Here is a 6344-nt window from a genome sequence, read left to right as displayed (position 1 = left end):
AGTAGCCCTCATCTGATAACCCTCCATGGCATCACTTTTCTGCAGTTGCAAGTCTTCCTGCAGGCCCTCTCCAGCTCAGAATCCTCCCTACAGCTGCTTGTTTTTCCTGCAGGTCATGCCTACGACGAGCATCAGCCAGCAAGTTTTTTCCCAGCCATAAAAGTGCATAGATTTTAAGACCAAGTACAGAACGAAAATGTCTAGCTCCACTTTGGAGGTTAGTTCCTTATCACAAACTAGGAATTCTGTTCAAAAAGCTCTATACTCTCCACCTTTATCACAAACCATAAACTCCATGGCCATAACTTCCTTCAATGGTCTCATCAATCCGTGTTAATGTACAATTGTGAAAAATGAAGATATAAACATATTACGGGAGAGGGCTCAATTCATGAGCTGCTAAATGATCCTAACCATCGCTCATAGAAGATCGAAAATCACATGGTCATATTTTAATTGATCTATTTTATGACCATAAAAGTTGGACAAAATTTCTTATTTCACAGAATAGCATGAGAGATTTGGCAAGCAGCTCATGAGACTAATTCTAATACAAAAAAACACTGCAGAATTGTTTGAGATTGAGACAAAATTGCATGAACTCAAACAAGAAGAGTTAAGTGCTACTCAATATTTCAACACATTATCAAGGCACTGGTTACAATTACATATCTATGATACATATATATATGGAAGTGCCCTCAAGATGCATGATGTATAAACTAAAAATGGAGAAGAAGATGATGATCAAGTTCTTAATGGGACTAAATAAGAATTTAGATGAGCCCAGAGGAAGAATAATGGGGAAGAAGCGTCTCCCCACCACTATGGAAACATTTGTTCAAGTTAGAAGAGAAGAAAGCGAGAAGAAGCTTATGGCAGAAAGTGAGCATCCATCTAGGCATTGAAACCTCCGTCTTGTACCTACGAAAATTATCCTATTAGTCAAATCTAAAGAGGAGTCGTCCCTTGTGTGAACGCTGCAAAAATTTTGGTCACAGAGAGAACAAATGATAGAAACTACACGGAAAACCTACATAATGAAAACTTGGAGAAGGGAGTAAAAAGCAAGACAACAAGGCCCGTGTTGCTATTTCTTCTAAAAGGTTGTACGACCCTAGTATCTCACCAAGGAACAACTGAAGATGTTGAAGAAACTTCTTTCTAGCACAAGTGAATGAATTACCAGCTTGATGATACACCAAGGTATTATATTCTCCTATCTCGCTAGCAATAAAATTCACAATAAAAGATCTCAACCTTGGACAATAGAATTGGGTGCATATAATCAGATGATTGGATACATCAACGCTCTCACCAACCACCAAGGGTTCACCACATCCAAATTGGTCAGATTTGCAGATGGATCTCACTCCAAGAATGTTGAGAAAGAAGAATTGAAAGTCTCCAAAGGACTTCAATTTTCTTGTGTTACATGTTCCCCAATTAAAATACAACCTACTTTTTATTAGCAAGCTTACTCATGATTTGAACTGTGTTACTAAATTTCACTAACACTTGTGAATTTCCGGGGGTGGATTCATGGAATGTGATTGACAGTGTTGAATTACATCAAGGCTATAACTACTCGAGAATAGTTATTCTCTTACACCCAACTGTTCCACTATCCTTGTTTCATGTTCATAAGTTTGTGTCAGAGCCTGTTGAGAGTTAAGTACTAAATTCCACCAACACTTGTGAAGTTCAGGTGGTGCATTCGAGGAAGGTGAATGACAGTGGAAATTTGTATCAAGAATTATACCTGCTCAAGAATAGTTATTCTCTTACACACACAAGTCTCCTTCACTATCCTCGTCCCATGTTCATGAGTTTATTGTGTATGAGTCTGTCGAGAGTCGAGTTTTAATATGTTATTGTTGCCCGAGTCATCTCAATTTTTATTATTTCAACTGTGTTACTAAATTCCACTGGCACTTATGAAGGTGGATGCGGAGAAGGTGATTGACAGTTCTAAATTACATCAAAGTATATACCTGCTCAACAATAGTCATTCTCTTGCACACAAGTGTCTCCTCCACAATCCAAGTTCCATGTTCCTAAGTTTTTTGTGTCCGAGTCTATCAAGAGTCAAGTTTTACTATGGCACAATCGTCTAGGTCATTCTAATTTGCATTAGGTTGCAAAACTATACCCTCGTCATTTTATTAATTAAAAGTTAGAGTTTTACCAGTGTGAAATTTGACAATTAGCTGAACATACTCGTCATCTCTATCATGTCTCAGTACAAGCCCTCACATCATTTCTAAATCATCCACAGTGACATTTGGGGACCATCAAAATTGAAAATCACCAATAGAGCCCGATAGTTTCTTTTTTATTGATGACCACATTAAAAACAGTTTGATGTTCCTTATGAAAAAAATTGAAACTGAATAAATCTCTCAATCCTTCTGTAACATGATTTTCACTCGTTTTCAATCAAAAAAATATATTCTCAAAATTGATAATGCAAACAAATACTTTAATTAAATTCTCAAAATTGATAATGCAAACAAACACTTTTAACTTTATTCTTAGACCGTACCTTGCAAAGAACGACATCATTCATGTGAGTTCCTAAGTTGAAACTCCACAACAAAACAGAATAGTTGAAAGACAGAATAGGCACTTGTCAATGTATCTAGGTCTATAATGTTTTCTCACAATGTACCAGAAGTCTTATGGGGAGAAGTCATGCTCATGGCCCCCTGCGTCATTAATAGAATGTCAAGCAGGGCCCTTGGATTCAAAGCTCCTCTCAATATTGTGATAAAAAAATACCCTCAAGTCACAGCCTTCTCATCCAAACTTCCTATAAAAATATTTGGTCATGTTTCTTTTGTTTATATTCACCAACAAGACCACATAAACTTTGACCCAAAAACCCATCAAATGTATAATTTTAGGGTATGCCTCTAACAAAAAAAAGGATACAAGTGATATTATCCCATTATAAAAAAATAGTATATCTTTGTGATTTTACCTTCTTTGAAAACTAACCCTGATATTCAGGGGGATAGTCATGGTGAATAACAGACTTGTATCCTCCTTTGGATAATCACATTGATCTAAAGTCATCGCAATCTATTCTCCTTTTCTCTAACCATCATAGGTCTCAAGTTCCACCAGTTGAGAACATCCAACCTGAGATTGATAACAAGGAGCCTAGTAAACAGACCAGAAGAAAGCAGTACACTGAACGGGATAAAAACAGGATGCAACAACATGATTTTTCATAACTAATCCTGAATTCACACATTTGTAGGTTTCAATAAAGGTGAAAATCCAATGAAGAGGACTCCAGAAAAGTTACAAAATTTATCCTATCGAAAGTATGCTATCTATGGGAAGTTATCAACATAAAAAATTTTTGTATCTAATCTTAATAATGTGTGGATACCCAAGTCTATTCATAAAGCACTTCAAAGACCACAATAGAAAAGAATTGTGTAAGCAGATATCCAAGCACTTGAGCTAAGCAGCATATAGACCATTACAAAACTTCCTCCATATAAAAAACCCATTGAATGTAAATGGGTGTTTAATGTCAAATATAAAAGCAGATGGAAGCATTGAGAGGTTCAAGACAATGTTGGTGGCCAAAGGTTTCACTCAATCTTATGGATAGACAATCTAGAGACATTTGCTCAAGTAGCCAAGTTAAACACTGTAAAAATTATTATTTTCTTGATAGTACATATGTGCAAGAATTGCATCAAATTGATCTTAAGAATGCATTTCTTAATGGAAACTTTGAGGAAGAATTGAATATGATGTTCTCACCAGGACTGAAAGATGAATCAAATAAACATCGGGTTTGAGAAATCACTTTATGGTCTCAAACAATCTCCAAAAATTTGAATTGAAAAGCTTGTCAAGACTATGAAATCTAATGGGTACATCCAAGCAGACCATACAATGTTCACAAAACATACATATGGAGGTAAGAAAGTTATACTCATTGTCACTACGTAGAAAATAAGATTCAAATAAGTGATAATAACAAAAATTGAGAAGATTAAGGAGATTTTTGTTGCTACTAAATTTGAAATTAAGGATTTGGAAGTGATAAGATACTTTATGGGCATGGAAATGATCAGGACCAAGATGGGTATTCTGATATCCTAAAGAGAGTACATCTTAGGCCTATTAAAAAAATAATAATGTTGGGGTGCAAACCTAATGAGACTCCTATGGATTTCAACAAAAATTTACAGTCAGGAAGACAAAAAAAAAACCAATGAAAAAAGGTAGAGAACAGAGATTGATGATAAAATTTATTTACTTGTCACATATTAGACCTGATATCACTTGCTCTGTCGACATAATAAAGTCAGCACATCAACAACCCAAATGAAGAACATTTGGAGATGGTTTATAGAAATTCGAGGTTTCTTAAGAAAACCCCTTACAATTGTTTAATAAATCTCACAACAGAGGGATAGAGGTGTACATTGATGCTAGTTGGGCAGGAGAACTCAAGGATAAAAGATCCGTCACTGGGTATTGTTCCTGTGTCTGAGGAAATCTTATCGCATGGAGGAGCAAGAAACAACCAATGGTCTCTAGAAGTAGTGCAGAATCTAGATTGTGCACCTATCTTAGGAATATTTGTGAAGGAATGTGGATTCAAGAGTATTAAATGAGCTGAGATACTCCACAATCAAAGCCATCAAGATATTCTGTGATAGCCAAGTTGTCATTGGTATTGCAAAGAATCTGGTGCATCGTGAAATGACCACTCACATTGAGATTGATAGACATTTTATCTTTGAGAAGGCCAAAGAAGGCATTATTCACTTAATCTACAATCCAAATCATCTCTAAGTTGTTTATGTCATCACTAAATCTCTACCTTTAGGCGGCTTCACTGACTTGAATGCCAAGCTAGGTTTCTATAACATATATGACCCAGTTTGAGGAGGAATGTAAAACTATGAGTTTCCTATTTTAAATTTATTCTCATTTATACCTTTTTTATTAAGTTGTATTTATTTTTTTTATTGGTTTTTGTGTCTTTGGTAGGTTGTAATATTTGGACTAGCTTTTAACCATTATATAAGGAGGAAAATTGTAATTTGATCATTAAGGAATAAGAGAATTCTTACTCTTAAGTTTTCCTTCAAAAAATTTCTTTTAGTTAACTTGAGGTTGGTCAGAGAACTCATGGTTACAAAAAAAAATACAGCTAAATTTATTTCACTTTTTTCAGCGTTAATTTGACCAAATATGGCTTCAAATCAAAGAAAATCAACCAAAACAAAGCCCAGACACGGTTGATTAAGCTCAACTTCAGCTCATGATGTATATAGGCAGTAGAATAAAAAGAGAAGCCAATGAGAAAGGAGCAGACACAGAAGAGTAAGAATGTGGGTACACAAAAGGGTGGGAGGTAGATATGTATAAAGTCAATAAGAGTACAAGTGTCCAAAAGGAACAAAGTAGTGCAACTGCAAGGATGTGATAGAAGTTAGTCTAAATGCAGCGATTAGGTTTGCAAATAGTGTTCTGTGGAATATGCAATATTAAAACTTCCCCTTACATAATCTTCATGCAAAGTCTTCTTCGGCAATGAAAGGCTCTAAGATTAATAAATTCCATTTAGTCATTCATCCTCAGAAAATAAACCTATCTCCATATATCTCTCACCAGCACATTCTTCTACTTCTCTTCTACAATTAGAAAGTTTTAATAAAATAACAGAAGCGGATTCCTCCAAAAAAAAGGTTGTCCTCACGTTATACACAGACAAGTTATGGTTTAGTTTACCTGGCTCTTCATTCAGATCCTAGCGTTATATAGGGTTAAAATGTAAGAAATCACAGTTCACTAGACAATTAAGGCTTCAGTTATGATTGATTTGGAAAATTAGCGATAAAGAATCTTCTGGAAAGTCCAAACAAGCCAATTCAATGGGAAAGCAACGTTTAATATTTTGCATGGAAACCTTCTGATCCTGAAATGGAAAAACATTCAATGACAAGAAAAGAAATCACAGCCAAATAAACCACAAGTAAAAACGACAAAATATCATTTGAAGCTTCCTAAAAAAGGACCAGCATAATATCACGGATATGATTTGGAATTCAAAACCCACCGTCTGTACTATTATACACGACAGAAAACTCCAAGCATTGATCACCGATAACTCAGATGATGTAGCACAAAAAACTATCCACATAAATCTCAAAAGCTCAGCAGCATGCAGTGAAAATTACAAAACAAGAAAATTGCCAAAGCATTCAAATTGTAAATTCAAGTGAATATAATTTACTCAACCAACCACAGATTGGCTGCGAAGGAGGGCAAACGTAACTAAAAGTAAAAATATCAAAATATTAAAA

This window comes from Phalaenopsis equestris, unplaced genomic scaffold (genome assembly GCF_001263595.1).
Source record: "Phalaenopsis equestris unplaced genomic scaffold, ASM126359v1 Scaffold000036, whole genome shotgun sequence".
NCBI lineage: Eukaryota > Viridiplantae > Streptophyta > Magnoliopsida > Asparagales > Orchidaceae > Phalaenopsis > Phalaenopsis equestris.
Note: the sequence above shows the minus strand (reverse complement) of the source record.